Source organism: Macrobrachium rosenbergii, chromosome 10 (assembly GCF_040412425.1).
Source record: "Macrobrachium rosenbergii isolate ZJJX-2024 chromosome 10, ASM4041242v1, whole genome shotgun sequence".
Classification (NCBI taxonomy): domain Eukaryota; kingdom Metazoa; phylum Arthropoda; class Malacostraca; order Decapoda; family Palaemonidae; genus Macrobrachium; species Macrobrachium rosenbergii.
This window is the reverse complement of record NC_089750.1, coordinates 59,314,707-59,337,601: the sequence shown is the minus strand read 5'-3', so window position 1 is coordinate 59,337,601 and position 22,895 is coordinate 59,314,707. Positions and strand designations below refer to the sequence as shown.

The window sequence follows — 22,895 nt, the reverse complement described above, 5'->3', positions numbered from 1 at the left end:
CCACCGTGGTCTCTGTATAATGATGTTTGAGCCGCTGTCCATGAAAATTTAACCACGGCCCGGTGATGGCCTATCCTATAACGTTACCAGAAGTACGATTATGGCTAACTTTAATCTTAAATAAAATACAAACTGCTGAGGCTAGAGGGCTGCAATTTGGTATGTTTGCAGCCATCTAGCCTCAGTAGTTTTGAATATCTGAGGACGGACAGTAAAAGTGAGGACAGAATAAAGTGCCGATGGACAGACAAAGAGGGCACAATAGTTTTCTTTTACAGTTTAAACAACTAATAAAGACCCCCATAAATTTAAGTAATTTTCTTTAAATTACGTTCAAAGAAAACTGATAATTATAGGGTAACTTTGATAAACTTGAACGTGCCTGAGAAGGACGAATATTCGGTCTGTGCCATTTATAAGCATAGGGTGTATGCCTTTTGGTAATTCTAATGAAAAGCTCCGCTGGGAGCCGTGTTTAGTACCAGCCATTCTTGGAATCAAGAACATGAAAACATAAACAAAAGGCAGAAAGCTTTCTCAAATTACCTCGGCAAACTTCCCAAATTATCTCAATGTATTTACACTGCATTATGTAGCCTACACCCTTTTCCATGTTCAATCAAAATTTTTATTAATAAACGATAAATCAGTGCGCACCTCTTCTGTAGAATTACCTGCGTTTTAGCTGTATTGAAACCGGCAACGTAGAAACCTCGCTCTCTTCAGATTTGCTTAAGCTAATCATGGTTTCTGTAAACCCACCTGCTTTCTCTTGTATGCACTTACGGAACTGAAATATCCGTTTGGTATTCCTATTTTCAGGAATTATTATTATTATTATTATTATTATTATTATTATTATTATTATTATTATTATTATTATTATTATTATTATTATTATTATTATTATTATTATACACAATGGGCAATCATTTACAAGTAAGAAGGGTGAAAGGTCATCACTATCTACGAAAGGACCCAGTATATTAAGCCATCCTTACGTTAAACAAAGAGAGAAAAAAAAAATTAAGAGTGCTATAAAATGAGTAAATAAAGACAAATAAAGAAATACGAATATCCTTACAGACAGCGAGTAATTCCGAGAAAAGGGCGAGGGATTCTTAGAAGTAGTATTGCAGCTGTCCTTATGTTTATCGATCTTCGACATTAATTTATGTTGTAGACTAAACAATCAGCATGGCAAGTTTGCTGAACCGAATTTTATTTATTCCCCGAGCGCTGTGAGTGGCTGGCATCGACACAGTTCCTCCGTTTTTTTTTTTTTTTTACTGTGTGTGACACTAATTTCGATGTAGTGTTCTATGGGTTCCTTTTAGTAATAGTTTATAGTTATTATAAGTAGGCGTTTTGGAGGTTTCTATGTTACTTATTATCCACAACAGTTACTTTTGCGATCTTATTTTTTTTCTTAACATTTTAAATTGTTTGCTAAACCAACGGAACATTTTCATATAATTCCATATAGATTCCCTAAAAAAGGGGTCACCGGACTCTCCCTTTCCTGTATTCGTGCAATTGGTAAACAAGTGATTAATTATGCACTGGAAATATCACGCACGCGTAGCCTACGTACACACACACGCACACACACATGCGCGCGCGCACACACACACACACACACACACACACACACACACACACACACATACACATATATATATATATATATATATATATATATATATATATATATATACATCAACTGCTTAGAATCAAAAGAATATTTTAAGTAAAATATACCTTCAACCTACGCCAGTCTTTACTAGTTCACTGAATTTTTTTCGCATATACTTTACGTAAGAAAGAAAACGAACAATTTTACAAGTTACAATGGAAAATGTAAAATCGCAAAAAATATGTAATAAGAGGTAATTTTTGTGCCAGGTCCTTCCAAAAAAGCTTTGTTTTCGCAGTACCTGATCTTCGCATAAGAGTTTGCTGACTACGTTTTCTTAACGTTCGCTGGATATATCAACAGAAGCATTTGTTCTGTGCTTCTGAAATATGGTAACTTATCACACGGAAGATTATTTACTGTTGCAGACGGAACTTCAAGGAAAGTGGGAAGTTCCTGTTAGCTTCTAAGCTTCATCGAGCACACGATTCTTTAATTATCGAATAGACAATGAGGAAAAGCGCAGGGTTATGAATACAAGAAGTAGAGGCAATAAGCAAAAGATATACAAATACGGGTGCAACTACATTAATCACTAGTGTCTTCAGAGGGATGATGAAGATATATGTTACATATTACAGACATGTCAATTTACAATTATAGACACCCACACACACACACACACACACGTATATATATATATATATATATATATATATATATGTATATATATATATATATAATATATATATATATATATATATATATATATATATATGTAATAACCACTAACTCTAACATCTCTAATATACAGTATATATATATATATATATATATATATATATATATATATATATATATATATATATATATATATATATATATATATATATATATATATATATATATATATATATATATATATATATATATATATATATATATATATATATATATATATATATATATATATATATATAGAGAGAGAGAGAAAAAAGAGAGAGAGAGAAAAGAGAGAGAGAGAGAGAGAGAGAGAGAGAGAGAGAGAGAGAGAGAGAGAGAGAGAGGTTACAGGTCACTTTTTACTTGATCCGCATTTAACTATGTTAGCGGCAATGCCCTCTTCACTTCTCGAATTAATCATATTTTTTGGATAATCTGGTCACAGCGAAGCCTTAGATCCAAATCTGAGAAATATGAAGTACTTCTTATGTCCGGTTCCTGTTACCGGACATCGGAATTACTTCATATTCTTTGCAATTTGATTTAAGGCTTAGTAGTGATATGCAGGCATTTTCGTATATTACATATATATATATATATATATATATATATATATATATATATATATATATATATATATATATATATATATATATATATATATATATATATATATATATATATATATATATATATATATATATATATATATATATATATATATATATATATATATGTATATATATATATATGTATGTATAATGTATAAAGGCAATTGCCACGAAGGTAATTTTCCTTCATTTATACATTCATCACGTTCCATATCTTCGTGATTCACTTATACATACGCACACACATACACACACACACGCACACACACACACACACACACACATATATATATATATATATATATATATATATATATATATATATATATATATATATATATATATATATATATATATATATGAAACGTACGCCAATATATGACTGCAAGTACTGAAATCCATTATCAAACCATCTTCTTCAGAGCAGTCCCTCGGCAGATACTCCAACCGGATTACCCAAGCACGCACTAAGAGGAAACATTCTTGGCAGAGGAGGAAAATCGCAGCAGAGGCAAAGCCACATCAACATTCTCATCACAGCTGCACAGGGATGCTGCAATCTTCCCTGCAATTGCAGCCGACGGTGGCGGAAGGCATGCCAAATGGAATGAACATTATGACTTGGAGATCTTCCTACGTGAGCTGTTCTGACTGAAGTCAGTTTCACCTCTCCTGGAAAGAGCTCCTGCTTTTCCAGGAGGGTGGGTCCTTCCCTGCCTCCTCCTCCGCATCCTCCTCCTCCTCCGAGAGGGTTGAAGATTACTGGAAATGACTTTGGCTGTCCGAGTTCAGGCGTGTTTTCTGAAGTTGTTTTGATATCTGGTGTATTTCCACTTATCCACAACAGGCTTGCGGTATATTCATTATCTTTTGTGCTGCACGTATTTACGTGACAGGGTAACTTTTCACATACAAAGGAAGTATGTACTTTGACGGTCATACATATTATATATCTATCTATCTATATATATATATATATATATATATATATATATATATATATATATATATATACATATATATATGTATGTATGTATGTATGTATGTATGTATGTATGTATGTATGTATGTATGTATGTATGTATGTATGTATGTATGTATGTACGTATATTATAATTTTTTTATATCCTGATATTTTTGGACGCTCTTGTCAGTTACGTGTTAAAAATAATTCAGAGAAATAGTAAAACTGACTTACATTAGTTTATACTTCTTTCCGTCGGTTAGCAAAAAACGTTCAAAGGTCATAAAAATACAGAAGGCAACAAAAAAGGAGCAGATCACATAAAAACAAATGCCATAAAATATAAGATAGCATGAAATAATGTAATTTTTTATAGTATAAAAGCCTTTAAAGGCTTAAATGATTTTACACTGTATATATACGTAGTTCCAGCATTCAGCCATAAAAATAGAAAAATCAACAGGAAAGTGACAAATCACATAAGGACAAATATTAAAAAGTTTAAAAATATAGAGAATATTTTCGTAGTATTGTACACGACGTTTGGCTGAGTGGTAGCACTCGTTCTCGGTAGCGAATTCGAACGTGTGCTCGCGTACGCGTTATTTGCAGGGTCCGACGAAAGTTCCTATTGCCAGTGCTATCAAGTGCAATGCTATAAGTACAACTGGAAAGTGAGGTGGCTTTGATGAAACGCTACGAAATTGTTGCGAAGATCTGCAATAGCTCGTTCTCTTGGCTTGAGAAGGGAGAAGGTCTCACAATTCATGACGAGGACGCATCCGTCAGGAAGGTGCATACAACACACATATACAATTTCTTTGTCTTTGTTTTGTTTTCCTTTGCATTCTTTATAAATCATATATATATATATATATATATATATATATATATATATATATATATATATATATATATATATATATATATATATATATATGCATATATATACTGTATATATATAAATTATATATATATATATATATATATATATATATATATATATATATATATATATATATATATATATATATATATATATATATATATATATATATATATATATATATATATATATATATATATATATATATATATATATCAAGGAGACAGTAAAATGTTTAAGTATCGAATGGCTTATTATACATATATTAACATCTTTATGGGAATTGTTTGTAGAGGTTTAATGGGTGTCTAGGTCGTTTCGTGTATGGTTTATTCGGCTTGTGTTGTTTGCCGACATATGTCGCGTGTCTTGCAACAATTATTAACCATGTAGGGTGATGTATTGCTTTTACTGCTACATGTTGATATAAACTTGTAACAGAATACAAATTTTTCGCTCACAAAACAGATTGAATGTCTTTTACTCACAGGAATAGGTGAAACTAAAGTTCAAATTACAATAAGGTAAAATAAAACAGTGGATATGATCCTGACCAGTTTCTTCTATTAAACCATTTTTCGAAGGATCGGTTTATAGGAGATGTTTATACTATGCATTATATGTTAGGATGAGAGCAAAGTATACATACAATGAGACAAACAGATAAAAAAAGACAGTTAAAATCTGAAAGGAGGTGAAGTTTTTTTTAAGAGAGAGAGAGAGAGAGAGGGGGAGAGTGAGCGCTGTCCATTTATATTGTTGTAGCAGGATACCTGATCTGGGTTATTTCTTAATGCAAATGACAAATGCATCGTTTTGTCGTCTTCTGGAGCTGGCTTAACTCCACTATGTTAAATTCTGTAAATCTGACATATTTTTTTAAAGAAATGGGGTAAGTTTTTCCACTTCCAATCAGATATTAATATTCTTAAGAAAAATTTCTTTTATGAAGCAGACGCGACTGCATTTTTTTTTTACAGGTTTTTAGAATAGATCAGTTTTCTTTATTGTCCACGCATATGTCAGCCATCCTTAAAGAATCGTGACACCCGACTACAATTCACACTTTATGTCATACAATAAAACTAAGTAAACTTACTATCGGCCATTCGAATTCACATGGAACTGGCCACGGCGAAAAGCTGTTGGACATATATTGAGTATTCGCTAATAGACTTCCCTCCAGGGTTTCCAAGCATAAGTCAAAGGAGAACTGGCTCGTGTGCTCCTCATAAACATAGCGAGGATCCTCATAAACATGGCAAAATGTCCCTCGTAAAGAAGCGTAACGACGCGCGCACTGCTTGCAAATTTCTCGAGTGCTGTCCTTCTTAGCAAACCTCTTCTGGCCGCGGGGAGAATTATGGCTCGCCTCTGACGTCATAAGCATCGGAGGCTTCAATTAGCAAGTAGTTTTTACGGCTTATGCAAATGCTTTCGGTGTCACATCGACTTATTTTTATACGTGGTGCAACTTGGATGTGTATTTCAAATGTGAATTTGGGGCTTATCCTCTATTTGGTCAGTCTGTCTCTTTCTCACGCAATCGCCTCCATGTGCACATACACTACACACACTCACACACACGCGCACGCACACACACACACACACACATACATATATATATATATATATATATATATATATATATATATATATATATATATATATATATATATATCATATATATGTGTGTGTGTAGATATTTGTGTGTGAATGTATTTATATATATATATATATATATATATATATATATATATATATATATATATATTTATATATATATACATACACACACACACACACACACACACACACACACACACATATATATATATATATATATATATATATATATATATATATATATATATATATATATAAAAAAAATATTGAGCCACGGGTACCGTTTGGTGAACAATTCACCATACTCTGGGAATAAATAAATAAATACATATATATATATATATATATATATATATATATATATATATATATATATATATATATATATATATATATATATATATATATATATATATATATATATATATATATATATATATATATATATATATATATATAATATATATATATATATATATATATATATATATATATATATATATATATATATATATATATATATATATATATATATATATATATATATATATATATATATATATATATATAGACAGATAGATATACGTTGATGAGTTACCTAGGATGAAGATATCCTACGCACATTCGATACCCTTGGTAAATTGTACATTAAAATATTCCCCGAATTTTCTGTTTTATTCATTAACATTCACTTATCAAGAATGTTAAAGCAGGCGATTTTGACGGGTTTTAAGAAAAGAAACGCGTACGAAATAAAAAATGAAGTGTTTTCCATAAACTTATAACGACATTTTCTCAATTCTTGAACGACTCGCATCAATCTTATTTACTCAACAAATCTTTGTTTCAGACAAGTATTCTAACAATGCTGAATGTAGAAGGATATTTGCATCCTTCTTCCCAAGGAATAAAGGTGTTATTGCCATTCGTAATCCTACCTCAAACTTCTGCAGCGAAGAGCGGAGTTGTCTGCTGTGTGAATCTGACCAAGCCTCTGTTCAAAGTGAGTGCGTTGTCAATACTTGTTGTAGAGGTTTCACCCTGTACCTTGCACCTGTTCCCGATTTTTGTGGGGGTGACTGGGACCCCTGTACGTGAAGGTTTTGTAAATTCTGTTGTACGTTTATAAAATTCGTTCCTAAAAACTGGTTAGCGAAATAACAGAAGCAAAGACAAATTCCTTTCTTTAACAGTTATGATTCAAGCCGCTGATTCCCACAAAGAACGATCGCTTCTCCTTACACCACGGTGGTCTAAAGCTAAGGGAGTGAAGTATTATACATTTAATATTTGAATGATTGATAATCGTTATTGTGTGAAGCACTTCCTCGCCAGCAAGCCGAAACAAAGCAGTTCTCAATGTCTGTGAATCATATTTCGTCGATGATCACTCGCAAGAAATACGCCGCCAGTATATTTTGAGTTCTTGCAATAGACAGGACTTGATGGGGTTGTGGCGGGCTGTGGTTGCGGAGCTGAAATATTTTGGTCAATTTTTTGTATTTTCTGTTTCTGCTAGTGAAGTCTTCCGATACAAAGTTCTTTTAGGGCTGGGTTTGTAAAAGTTCTTTTAGGGCTGGGTTTGTAAAAGTTCTTTAGGGCTGGGTTTGTAAAAGATCTTTTAGGGCTGGGGTTGTAAAAGTTCTTTAGGGCCGGGTTTGTAAAAGTTCTTTTAGGGCTGAGTTTGTATTGGCCATCTCGGTTTCTAAGGCTTATGGAAAGGTTCTCTTGAGTTTCCAAAGCGCTACTGGGGAATGACTGACAGTAACGAAGCTTATGATTTTAACTTTTATCAACATAAAGGGAAAGCCTTTCCTATCCCTTCTTCCAGTCATTGTCAGCAGCACGTAGTCCTTTGATAATATGCAAAGTAACTTGGGAAAATTCTTTGTGAAAGATCAGAATTTCAATCTTTGTAGCTCTCACCTGATGGAAAAGCTTTGATTACAAAATATTCAGGTTCCATTCAACTCAAAAAATAAGCCGTGGAGGGATTAGAACCTTGTAAATAAACAAAATTAATCTTCGTGAAGTTCTGGAAATGTTGCCTCTTAGCAACTTATGCGTTTTACACTTTGCCTTTGATATTCAAATCGGAGGCTAAAAAAAGAACCATTTGCATTTGAAATAAAGGTTTTATTGCCTTATAATACTCCATCTTACCATACATCCATTATAACTTCCATCACAGCATACAGAAGAGATTATATTGTATTTTTTCAAGTAAGTACCCTTATTTTTAAAAGGCTCCAATGAACGAGAAAAATGTTTGTATCGAAAAAAGTAAGAGATTAGATAATTTACGTTAAAATACTGTTTTTTTTATTCCTATTGAATATTAATTACTACTTTATTCTTATTGATAATTAAACGTTGTTGTGGAGAAAAGAGAAATGAGAGTACTCGCAAAAGCTCCATTTTGTTGACTTCATAACCGCGTCTGAAGAAAAGTTCTGACCCGAAAAGTTTTACCTGTATATATTATGCGAGTATATTCTCGCAAGAGTTTTTTGTCTGGGTCACATCAAGTGACCAAACGGCTGCACCATACCAGGACAAGTTATAATGATGACTACAAAGATGAATCATGATAATCTTGAAAGGGGATAGAAACTCAAGGCACACAGGGCAAATCCCTGTTTCAGAAGTTTGAGGAAGGGAAACACTTCGCGTTTAAGGAGCTAATCATACAAAGGTTCAATCAAGGCTCTCTCTCTCTCTCTCTCTCTCTCTCTCTCTCTCTCTCTCTCTCTCTCTCTGTGTGTGTGTGTGTGTGTGTGAACTTTGCACCCACCTTAGTACTCTTAGAGAGAAAAGATACCTTAGTCTATATCCTGAGCTTTGTATGTTCACTGATGTTTATTCAAGGAGTGCAAGGTGAATCATTTTTCCATCCATCAAGATGAAAATAGCATACATAAAAAATCTCGCATTTGCATTTTAAGAGTAAAATAGGAAAAAGAATGGTCTTGTAACTTCATTCAGTAAGTCTCTCTTAAAGCCACGACAGATAAATGCTTGCTACTGTCATCACTCTCCTTCTCACGCAAACTTGAGTTATATAAGGCAATTGTAAATGACGTTGCTTTGAGCAGACTTCTGGACACGATTCACACCCAGGATTATTTCCTTACTTAATGAAATTACGGCAAGACCATTCGACAGAAGTGGCATATATCTGTCGTTGCTTTAAAAGAGGCTGGCAGACATGATTAACACCCAGAGTGATTTGCCTACTTATTAGAGTTACGACGAGACCATTTTTTTTTAAATGCGAATACGAGATTTTCTGATACCATTTTTATCTTGATAGATGAGCAAATTATTTACCTTCCAAACCATGAATAAATATCAGTGAACGTACAAACCTCAAGAGAATATCTTAATGTATTTTTTTCTCTAAGAGTACCAATGTGGATGCAAAGTCTAGAGAGAGAGAATGACAGACTTTTACCAGATTAGCTCCAAAATGGCATGGGGCTTAATCATCCAACGAAATAGGTCATAAATTTATTGCTCAAGTATGATGTTACAACAAGAACATTTCACAATTTAGTCGATATCTCCTATTCATGTTACACTTAAATAGAAATGATTTTTTTCCACCTGCCTGTTCACTTCTAGGAGCCATTTGAAATTATGTTATCAATGATAGTAATTGCTGTTGCTGTCGAGTTTTATAAGCCACATCTCCAAGAGTAGATCATTATGACGCCTCTTGACTTTTATCAAACGAGATATAAACCGTTATTGACTCTGCTGTACTTGTTCGTGACGAAATCAGGTTCTGTATTTAGATTCGATATTGACCTATCTTCGCCATGACAGCTGATTCGTAAGTATGTAACACTTGCCTGATTATGAATTTTCTGTTACTTATACACGCCTGAGTTTTGTATTTACAAATATTAAGCTGCAAGTATCGTTTAGCCTCGAATTCACCATAGCCTAACAACCAAAGGGATTACAACTGCTACGCGCTTCTGCTCCTGCCAGGATTCGAACCGTAGATTGTTAAAAAAGAACGGCGTACAGAAACTTTGACAACTCAACTATCAGGGTAGATTTAACTTAATATCGACTTTGCTGTAAATATGCATCTATAAGTAAGGTTCTGTATTTAAAATAAATTGTCAACCCATCTCCCATGTCTATCGTTGTTTGCAAACCACGCTGCGGTTCCTATCCTGGATGGAGCATAAGCACCTACCCGTCATTATATTTCACTCGGATTTGAGTTACTCCCAAGGTAGAGTATTCGATATTTAACGATATTTGGGTCTCTCTCTCTCTCTCTCTCTCTCTCTCTCTCTCTCTCTCTTTCTCTGCATATATATATATATGTATATATATATATATATATATATATATATATATATATATATATATATATATATATATATATATATATATATATATATATATATATATATATACGCACACACACACACCTTAAGGGAACAGTCTTTCTCACTGTCAGTTTTCATTGATATCAATACCCTTGTGGTATCCATCACTTCAAGTTCACACACACATACACACACACACACACACACACACACACACACACACACACATATATATATATATATATATATATATATATATATATATATATTTATATATATATTATATATATAATTATATATATATATACATATACATATATATACATACATATATACATATATATATATATATATATATATATATATATATATATATATATATATATATATATATATATATATATATGTGTGTGTGTGTGTGTGTGTGTGTGTGTGTGTGTGTGTGTGTGTGTTTGTGTGTGTGTGCGATTGTTATTTTCCATTGAAGGTGGAGGTAAGTGTCCTCCGGAAGCTTGAAATACAGAATTTCCTTTTATTGAACCTTCTGTATCACTGAGGTTCTCTTTGGAAATAATAACATTTTGGACAGTAAATTTGTGTTTTTGGGAGTATATAAATGTATATATACATATATATATATTTCTATATATATGTGTACACACATACACACACACACACACACACACATATATATATATATATATATATATATATATATATATATATATATATATATATATATAGCAAATAGATATCAGCCATTTCATGCAGCCGTTATATCTATAATAATCTGGTGCAATATATTTCTGTCAAAATGCTGATAAACCGCTTGACATCGCATTATCAGAGAGAGGAAAGCCTACATTATACTGAGAGAGCTCCAAAGATTAATTGTGAATAAGTAATCCATTTCGCATTCTATCGCAATTTTATAACGATGGTTTTCAGGCTGTGCCCTAAGATATGAGACTGTGTTTTCTATCACTAGTTATAACTGGTACATTTTTTGTCGATGTTGTCAGAGGCGGTTTATTGACCCGTTGTTTCACAGTCCAGAATTAAAAATATAGAAAACTCTCATTTGTATGTAATAAACGAACAATAGACAACTGGTTCTGAAGCTTGCTAACCCGATATGCAGGTGCTTCTCCATGGTCGCGCTGGTCTACTGGACACGAACACGTGTTTTTTTTTTTACCACCAACAGGTGCACAAATGTTTTATCTATTTTGCTATCAGCTCCAAGCTCCGTTCTCATCCAGTCTGCTTGTTCATATGTGTGTCTCTGTGTGTGGAGTATGGGATTATCAACCTCGTTCCTTGCAGAGGAACTGTAGGGTAGTAAGCTTTTCGGACCAGCCCCTCCGAAGTGAAAAGGCATAAAGTAAAATACAGACACATATACACAAATATATATAGAATATATTATATATATACAAACACACACACACACACACACACACACACACATATATATATATATATATATATATATATATATATATATATATACTGTATATACATATATAAATATATATATATATATATATATATATATATATAAATATATATATATATATATATGTGTGTGTGTGTGTGTGTATTAGCTGGCCAACCAGGCACTGCCCGGGAAAGCTCTGAATGAAAACCGATAAAGTCTCTCTCTATTTCTCACTCCCTCTCTCTCTCTCCCTCTCTCACCAGCTCTCTCTCACTCTTTCCTTCTTTCTCCTCCCAACACCCCCCCATTCTCTCTCTCACTCTCTCTCTCTCTCTCTCTCTCTCTCTCTCTCTCTCTCTCTCTCTCTCTCCCTTTCCCATTAAGATAGTTGCTTCAGTTATATTGCCAGCATTTCTTATATTTTATATTTCATCCCTTCTCAACCCCCTTTCCTATCGGGGCTGAACTTGGACTTAAAGGGCATCAGGAGTATCACTATTAATCTCAGCGACCTCGAAAACTATAGAGTAGACACTAATATCTGTCATTTTTGGTTGTTTTTACCTGCCACCCCTTCCCACCCCTTCTCAACCCCCTTCCTACTAGAGCTGAACTTGGGCTTAAGGGGGCATCGGGTGTTTCGCTATTCATCTTAGCAACCCCGAAACTATGGATTAGACACTAATATCTGTTGTTTTGGGTTATTTTTACATATCACCATCTTCCCATTCCTTCTCTCCCCGCCCCCTTTCCTATTGGAGCTGAACTTGGATTTAAAGGGCATTTGGAGCATCACTATTCACCTCAGCAACCTCAAAAACTATGGATTAGACACTAATATATGTTGTTTTCGGTTATTTTTACATGTCACCCCCTTCCCACCTCTTCTCACTCCCCCTTCCTATCAGTACTGAACTTGGACTTGAAGTGTATCAGGAGTGTCACTATTCATCTCAGCAACCTCAAAAACTATGGATTAGACACTAATACCTGTCATTTTGGTTATTTTTACATATCATCCCTTCCCACCCCTTCTCACTCTGCTTTCCTATCTGGGCTGAACTTGGACTTAAAGGGCCTCGAGAGTGTCACTATTCATCTTAGTGACCTTGAAAACCAGAGATTAGACATTAATATCTGTTTTTTTATTGTTTTTATGTGTCACCCCCCTCCCACTTCAGTGCCAGGGATGTCGTACCCCACAGTATTCTTTTCATGATAGTAAGTCATATGTACGCCAAGTTTGGTTGAACTTGCTCAATGCACTTCAGAGTTATGCTGGAACACACACACATCCATTTATATATATATATATATATATATATATATATATATATATATATATATTATATTTATGTATGTATGTATATAACTGTGTGTATGTTTGTTTGTGTGCATGTGTGTGTGTGTATTTATGCCCTTTAAGGGTCTGGTTGTATGTATGTATGTATATATATGTGCATATACATATTTATATAAATAAAAATATGTAAAAATATATGTATATATATATATATATATATATATATATATATATATATATATATATATATATATATATATATATATATATATATATATATATATATATATGCATAATGATCCTGAAGGATTATTATAAATATATTAAATTATTCGTGTGACGAAGCTATTACGTCCAGGAGTTTTCTAAGGGCTTTTAACTCTTTTCTTTTTCTCTTCTTCTTCCTTGTTTGGAGTACTGTTCTCCAGTGTGGTCTCCAGGAGCTGACCCTCATCTTAAACTCTTGGATACTGTTATGTCATCACTCAAGTTTATTTTGCTCATTCTTAGTGATGCCCTTTGTTGGCTGAGTCGGTTGAGCTTCAGACTGTCAATTCCACCGACCGGCTGATGAAGAGTTACAGGAATTTATTTCTGGTGATAGAAATTCATTTCTCGCTATAATGTGGTTCGGATTACACAATAAGCTGTAGGTCCCGTTGCTAAATAACCAATTGGTTCTTAGCCACGTAAAATAAGTCTAATCCTTCGGGACAGCCCTAGGAGAGCTGTTAATCAGCTCAGTGGTCTGGTAAAACTAAGGTATACTTAACTTAATGCTGACTTGTGGCGTAGACGTAAATTGTGTTCATTATGTTCGGTGCGTGAAACGTACTGTAACAACAAACATTCAGTGCACTCTTCCTCAACAAATCTAGTTGGTTGTGCTCGGAAACTTGTGTAGGTCGCTGCTGCAAACAGTGTGTTGTGTTCTCGTACCAGGTTTAATATTATTCACATCGGTAGGAGTTTATCTTGGCTACAACTGAAATGTCAAATAGTTTATCCAGTGCAGTTGTGGAATCTTGTGATATCCAAATGCTTTAGCGAGGAAGAAGTTCATTCCTTCTCTCTGCTGACGTCTCCTGAATCAGGTGCATCGGTTTTATTTTCTGTTCCTTCATATTCATTTATTTATCACGTTTTCCTATATTTTTCTCTTCTGTTGGCTGATTTCCCTTTCCGGCCCTGTGCTCATAAGGGTTTTCAGTTGAAGATTTAAAGAGAAAAGAAAGAAAGAAATTAACTGTTCAAAACTTACACGTGTTTAACTTCGTGGCAGATGTAAGTTTACTTTTAAGGATTATATACGAGTTGGCAACTTTTCCTCTTCCATGTAACTTATAGCACGCCTTATTATTCTCCAGCTGTGAATGAATCCTTGCCTTACAGAAGTAATTAAATCTATCAGTCAGCAGTGGCTAGGGAAATTTACCTCTAACCGCTATATAATTGGCTGGGAGTTTTCTTTTGATAATGGCATTTCTTTTTGTTTACGTATGAGGGAGCAGTAGAATCATAGCACAAGAGTTCAACAGTTCCTAGAAATTACCCCAACCAATTGTTGCATTTCAGGAGAAATGGTATTTGCATTAAAACCAACACAATTATATCGTAGTGAGGACAACATGATGAAAGGCTCGTTTTTCCATCCACTACGAGTGTAAGCAAAAGTTAGTGCTAGGAAAATGAAACACGAGACTCTCTCCAGTGTTCTAAAAAAATATGATTATGGTTTCGCAACGTTTTTCCCAGGTGATGTTAAAGCCGCAAGTGCTACCCGAATTTATCTATTTTTTTATGACTTATTGTTTCTTGTTTCCTTACTGGTGTACAAATTTTAGTCAACAGGATCTCTAACACGCTAAGTCATAATACTGTAAATAAGTTTTGGGAATTTTTGTAAATGAAACAAGCTCTTCGTTGGGATAGTCGGTAGAGCTGTGGACTTGCACTCGCCAGGCCCGAGTTCGAGTCTCCGGCCGGCTGATGAAGAGTTAGAGGAATTTATTTCGGGTGATAGAAATTCATTTCTTGCTATAATGTGGTTCGGATTCCACAATAAGTTGTAGGTCCCGTTGCTAAGTGACCAATTCGTTCTTAGCCATGTAAAATAAGTCTAATCCTTCGGGCCAGCCCTAGGAGAACTGTTAATCAGCTCAGTGGTCTGGTAAAACTAAGGTACACTTTGTAAATGAAACTCAGTCAGTAATTAAATAGTATCACTATTGTTGTTTTAGATAATGCCAGCTTCGTTGAGCATCATTAGAAAACCACATAGGATGAAGCAAAGCAAAAACATTACAGCTATAAAAATAATACAATCACATTAAATTGATGCGAGTGAGAAATCGGCTTACGATGGCCTTTGGTCCAGGCCATATTCTGTCTCTCAGTGTTCCGATAAATCAAAATTGGAACGGATGCAGAGTAGGGAGACAGGGTAGGTGTGAGAAATCCAAACCTTTCCTAGAATACCATGTCCTGACCTAACCAGACCTTACTTTCTTAATCTAACTTAGGCGCTTTGCCCAGACCTGGCCGGGGGAGCATCGCCCCTCCCTAGACAACCCCCTAGTAACACTGAATATCCCTGTCTCCCTACTCTGCATACTACCCTCAAAATTTGATATTCAGATATGATCATCATACCTTTGTTCACCCACGACATTTTTCTATCAAATCATATACGATTTTAAGTCTTCCCTAAATCGAAATTTCTGAAGTAAATATGCCTCGCTTAATATTTTCTCATGGAAAATGTTGATGACAAGTAACTGGGTAACTATACTGATGTCTTTGAAGGAAGTTTGCAACCTCTCATTACCCTTTAAATAGAGCACCGACCTGTACAAGGACGAGAAATATGTAGGGTAACTCATTGATATTTGTGGAGAATGGCGTGCAAGTTTTGAAAAAGAAAAATATATATATAAAACAATCAAGACACCAAGACAAGAAAAAATGCCGTTTTCTCCTAAGGGATTTAGAACTCGCAATAAATCGAAATTTTACTAATACTTCGCGCGCGATGTGGGTGTGTGGAAATCCTGACTACTTTTTCCTTGTGCAACCTCAAAATATTATTTCCTGCTGCTTGCCACCGCTTCAGCCATAGATCTTTTACACGTCACTGTTTTTCTTGGGCTCCCCGTGATAAATGCCGCGAGACATAGATCATGACTCTTTTCAATTTCTGGAGGACGAGATGCAATAGATTTTATTTCCTTTGCACTCCTATCAATACATATGATAGATCGGATTCCCGAGTCACGTTTGATATATTCGGCGTAACTTTTCCAGAATCCGGCGGAAAAAGACGGGAAGTTAAATCGGTCGAAGATTTCCGAGAAGCACCAAAACATGTCAAGGGAACTTTGCACAAAAATTGATGAGAAAAAGGGAGAGAGACGAAAACTAAAATATGTGCAAAATGGAATAAGAAGGGCCGAAATATTCTACTCACAGGGATCTATCAAACTTTCAGCCGTATAGGTCGCTCGTTTGTATTAGTTTTCAGTTTGTAAGTCTGTTAAACATGTCAACAAACGACGGGGAAATTGTTATTCGAATTTGAACATGACACAACTCCCCCCCGCCCCCAACTCTCTCTCTCTCTCTCTCTCTCTCTCTCTCTCTCTCTCTCTCTCTCTCTCTCTCTCTGAGCATATACGTCAAGTCTTGCAAGGAAATCAAAGGGTATTTAACACTACTATTCGTAGCAATAATGACGGTTTTCATTATATAGTACTTCAGGACGTATAAAAGTTACAGAAAGCAATGTAAAACAGTTATTATGGTAAATAACGGATAAAATTGTGATGTGCTGAGGAGAATAATTGGGGAACCTGACACGTTAGCCCAAAATTAGGCAACCGTTTTATTACTGACACCATTTATACTCAGCTCTGTTTTCCTATCGCCAGAACGGTCGAAGTTATAAGGATTAAAACTAATAGAAGCAGTTCAGCTCCGTGAGAGACTCCAAAATAAATATTTCACAAACGAGCCGAGAGTCAGCAAAGGAATCAGAGACGGTGAAAACAGACGGTGGATCCTTATGGCGGCACTTTCCTTGATGTTACCCCTAGCGTGTCTCCAGACGGAAGGCTCTCATTATAAGGACTTTCTATCTATTTCTCAGAGAAAATCATAACGACTTGAAGGAAGAAATTCAGTTGGGTATATTTATCAGTTATATGACCCATGATGACGTTCGTTTATCACAGCGACGATTGGGTATTTTACTTCTTTTCTCAAGACTGAAAATTTTTTTGGCGTCTCTCCTTTCTCTGTGTTTTAATTGAAGCTTAAAACAGGCATTGGTGCAAGGAGCTTCTACTGTAAATACTTAATAACAAGCAAAATTTGCGCTGAAGTTTCTTCGGTGCAATCGAGTTTTATGTGCAGCGTATAATGCTGTGTGAAACTCTCAGCCACGGCCCATGAAACTCTCAGCCGCGGCCCATGAAATTTTCAGCAACGGCCCGGTGGTGGCCTGTGTTGCTGGCGCCCCTATAGCGGTGGCGGACGGACGATCATGGCTAACTTTAACCATAAATAAAATAAAAACTACTGAGGCTAGAGGGCTGCAATTTGGTATATTTGATGATTGGAGGGTGGATGATCAACATACCCATTTGCAACCCTGTAGGCTCAGTAGTTTTTAAGATCTGAGGGCGGACAGAAAAAATGCGGACCAACAGACAAACAGCCTTCTTAACAGTCTTCTTTTGCAGAAAACTAAAAATGATTTTTTTTTTACTCATTTTATTCTAATTCAAAAATAACTGACGAGATTTATATAAATACTTAAAAATTGTACGTTGCATTTTCTTACTATGGAAAGTCGCCCATCCAAACATGATTTTAACGTCTTAGGAGACGATATGGGCTAAGTAAAAAAAAAATATTAGAAATATTATACTTATTCAGCCTACAGTTTCTTTCTCTGGTCAATACTGAACATTGTTACCGTTTTAAGTACTAAACTAACTTTCCCATAGAAAAAAGACATTTTTTAAACCATCGGACTAATAACAAATTATTCACCACAGCGAAATAAAATAAATGTCCAGGTGAATGATAATTTCTCAGAGAATTTCTCACAGGACCTAACGGTATTCACCTGACGAGAGTCGTGACAACCAAAAACATATATGGAGAGACAACGAGTGTATACATCTTCCTCACCTTTTAAAGTTCGAACTGAACCGAACAGTGATGCGTGGTAATCTCAAGATTTACTGTGTAGGTTCCCCAACCCTAGGCCACGGAGCAGCCTGCTTGAAATAGAGGAGGAATTGAAAAAGTTCACGAGAAGTTTAGGCAAAGTTGGCTGATTCAGTCACTTTATCCTGGTTATTCCACGAGAAAGAATCAAGTTGTTCAACCGGGTTATCCATTCAACTTTTCACAGCAGTTGGCTGAGGTTAATAGAGGCTTCAAACTCGCTATACTGAGGTCTTGCAGAGCAAATTTGCTTCCTGACCTTTCTCACTTGTTTGAGAATACGAAAAAGATGAAAGAGACGATGCCTCAGTATAAATCACTACTTTTATCATCCCATTTTCGACTAAGCATGAAAAGTTATTTTACAAATGTGACGTTTGCAATGGTGAGGGTTATTCCCCATTCACGGCGTGGATGCAGATATGGCTGCAGCTACTGGACAGAATAAATGTTTATTAACTTTAATGGCATCTGTTCGTGTGCTTCATGGCCACTTTATCATCGAAGGTAAGTAAATTTGGTCGTGTACAGGGTGTAAACTAACATAATTGCCTGGATTTACTTTGTCGCTAATTTCTGCAATTGAATGGAGTTGTCCATATAGAACTAAATCGAATGAGAGAGAGAGAGAGAGAGAGAGAGAGAGAGAGAGAGAGAGAGAGAGAGAGAGAGAGAGAGAGAGAGAGAGAATGTTGGAAGTTTAGTCTGTTTAACATTGGTAGCTAATGTTCTTAGTTATCGATGTTTTCTTTGCCTCATAAAATAAGAATGTTTTAATCTCGAAAAAATACTACGGAAATCTGCGTAATAATTTTATATAAAGTCAAACAACTATTGTATCATTTATATGGCTTCTTCAAGGGGTATTATAAAGAAGACAAAAAAAAAAATCTATACGATTATTACGAGGTGACGGATAGCTGACACTTGTGGATAGTTGAGAGTGTGGATGGTTGAGAGTGTGGATGGTTGAGAGTGTGGAAGAAAGACAAATTCTGCAGATACAGCCATGTGGATGGTAAACATTTGCAAGTCCCTTATTTATTGATATCCAAAGAAAAACAAAACTTTCTCCTTTTTTCTTTGTTAATTTTCATTCCTGTTTACTAAAATTGGTAAGCTGTTTATGACGAGAAGAGATTTTCATATAGAAAAATTATCATTTTATATATTAAAAGTCTTAATAAAAGTAGCTTTACTTCAGGCCCTCAGTTGTGCGTCTGCAAATTGTTTGAAGATGGTTTCCTGCGGATGTGTAGACGCCTTCACAGATTTGCGATTGTGTAAAGGCCTTCACGGGTTTGTGGTTGTGTAGATCCCTTCACAGATTTGTGATTGTGTAGACGCCTTCGCAGATTTGTGAGTGTGTAGACGCCTTCAAAGATTTGTGGATGTGTAGACGTCTTCACAGACTTGTGATTGTGTAGATGCCTTCGCAGATTTGTGGATGTGTAGGGCCTTCACAGATTTGTGAGTGTATAGACACCTTCAAAGATTTGTGGTTGTGTAGACGCCTTCACAGATCTGTGATTGTGTAGACGCCTTCGCAGACTTGTGGATGTGTTGACGCTTCCACAGATTTTTGGTTGTTTAGACACCTTCACAGGTTTGTGACTATGTAGACCTCTTCACAGATTTACAGTTGTGTAGACCTCTTCACAGATTTATGGTCGTGTAGACCTCTTCACAAATTTGTGGTTGTTTAGATACCTTCCGAGATTTGTGGGTGTGTTGACCTCTTCACAGATTTCTGGTTGTCCACACGCTTTCAAAGGTTTGTGGTTGTATAGACGCCTTCACAGATTTGTGATTGTATAGACGCCTTTACAGACTTGTGTTTGTGTAGACGCATTTACAGACTTGTGGTTGTGCAGATACCTTCACAAAATTTCTGAACGTAGACGCCATCACATTTCGGGAAATGCCTCCACTTAACGTATTTTCATCGCGGGTTTATTATTTTCAGATATTTAGCAGAGCTTTTTATACATTTCCGGTGCACGGAAAATGAGGTTTGACGGTGCCGGTGAGATAAATTGATTGATTCAACCAATGACGTTACAATAACCATTGACATAAATACCAGCAATATAGCAATTAACAACATATCAACAATATGAAATGGAAACAATAATTATAAATAAAGTCAAATGTGGCAGACACAACAAAGCTTCTCTCCCCACCCCCCCGGCTAATCGCATACTGAAATTGCATCATGCCCGCAGTAATTTTTATGGAATTAATAAACTCTATACCCATTACCTACCAATAGGGCTCATGTAATCCTATGAGGTAAGGGATTTACTTGGAAATCCATTAGATTTCCATTATAGATTCAAAAATAGAATACTCTAACAGCTAATATTCCTATCATTTGCTACAATACTGCGAGTTGAATGGAAACTTATTAACTTAAGAATATTCATTGGATTTTGAAGTAGAAATGAATGAATGACACGAAAAGAATGTCGTGTGATTTTATTAAGTAAGGGTAAAATAAACTGCAAATAAAGTCTGTTCACCAGGAAAACATGGATGTGAAATCGTCATTAGTCATGGTTCCATTTCAGTTGAATGAAATATAGCGACTTTCTTTCAACTCTTATCTGTTCATCCATATAAGCTAAACATCTAATGACAGAAGAAGTCATTTAATGATCATCCAACATTTAAATTAAGCGGTTATCAAACAGAATTTCTAAACTGAGCTATAAATTTGAAAGCCAGATTCTATATTCATAGAAAACAATTCTGTCGGTTCAGTTCAGGTGAATTCATTTTATGGGATGTGCGTAGGAGTAAACACTTGAAGCGGCACAGGTTTTCCACTATTTTTGGGAGAGGAAGGATTTAAACAGAGAGAGAGAGAGAGAGAGAGAGAGAGAGAGAGAGAGAGAGAGAGAGAGAGAGAGAGAGATAATGGAACTTTGTCTCAAACCGAAAGTGGTAGCCATGAGATATAAATAAAAGTGAGTAGCCACGAATGAGGAACAAATATCAGCCCGGTACACACTAACTGCCAGAGTTCACAGGCACTGGAGGTGTAGGGGTGGGTGTCGGGTCTACTTATCGCCACAGATAGAGCAAGAGGATATACTGTGTGATAGTACGAGACACGTATTACAGTTTTGGAAAAGTATGACGTGTAAAGTTTCAGTGGGCCCAGAGGTCATTGCCATGAACATGTAGATTTGTATGGATAGATTAGGACCAAGAGCTGGGGCTGACATGGAGTCAGCACAATCTAACAACAGTACGAAGACGTTGGCTCCTTATAAGGAAGAAACAGGTGAGAATGAACGACGGATAAACGTGTCACTTCAACGAAAGTAGAATAGTTCAACTCAGCAATTGTTTAGACCACATCTATATGAAGAAACCTGAGCCCAAATGTGTCAAGCACGCAAACAGAGGCAAAGAAAGATCTATAATCAACATTAAACGTGATGTTGGTAAAGAAAATTTGAAGTGGGAATCTATAAAGAAAAAGCGAAGTGGGAACCTATAAAGAAAATGAAATTGATAAATCATAAAGAAAATGAGTAATGGCAATCTATGAAGTAATAAAAGGAAAATGTTGAAAATTATTTATGTAATTGTAATAAAATAATTCAATAGTCGTGGTGGTTAAAATGAAATCCCTTTTCCTCTATATTTTCCAGGGGAATATACCATAAATTAATAAATGAAATATATTTTACTGTGATTTTGAGAAGAGGAAAATCGCCGGACTGGGAAGCATTCGATGAACAAAATTTACTGAGAAATACACATTAAACCTTCCTCTCTCTCTCTCTCTCTCTCTCTCTCTCTCTCTCTCTCTCTCTCTCTCTCTCTCTGCATGCACATTAATGACTCATCTTAGTCTGTCTGTCTCTCTTCCTCTCTCTTGTTCCGTTTCTCTCTGCATGTGGGCTTGTAAATAGCAGCCTCCTTAAAACAACTCTTTCACCTAACCAGTTTAAAATGTTTGACGTCACAAAAGATCAAAGACTCCACAGCTAAAGATAAAGCACGTACATAGACAACTGGTTTCATAGAAATATTTAGTAAAGAAATATCGTACCCATTTCATTTTACTATTTAGAAACTGGCTGTGTAATACTTGAAACCTAAAGAGAAGG

General features: G+C 35.2%; 1 protein-coding gene across 10 annotated transcripts in view; it reads right to left on the bottom strand.

The window, feature by feature from the left end:
• LOC136842661 (protein Star-like) overlaps positions 1-22,895 on the bottom strand; it is a 222,793-nt gene that overhangs the window by 5,331 nt on the left and 194,567 nt on the right. The window contains exon 1 of one of the 10 annotated variants that reach the window (XM_067110295.1): positions 7,385-7,528. The exons of 8 other annotated variants lie outside the window; for them this stretch is intronic. The gene's annotated coding sequence lies outside the window, so the exon portion shown is untranslated. Of the gene's footprint in view, positions 1-7,384; positions 7,529-22,895 lie in introns of those variants that run through there. One more of the 10 variants, XM_067110290.1, reaches the window with a different exon arrangement.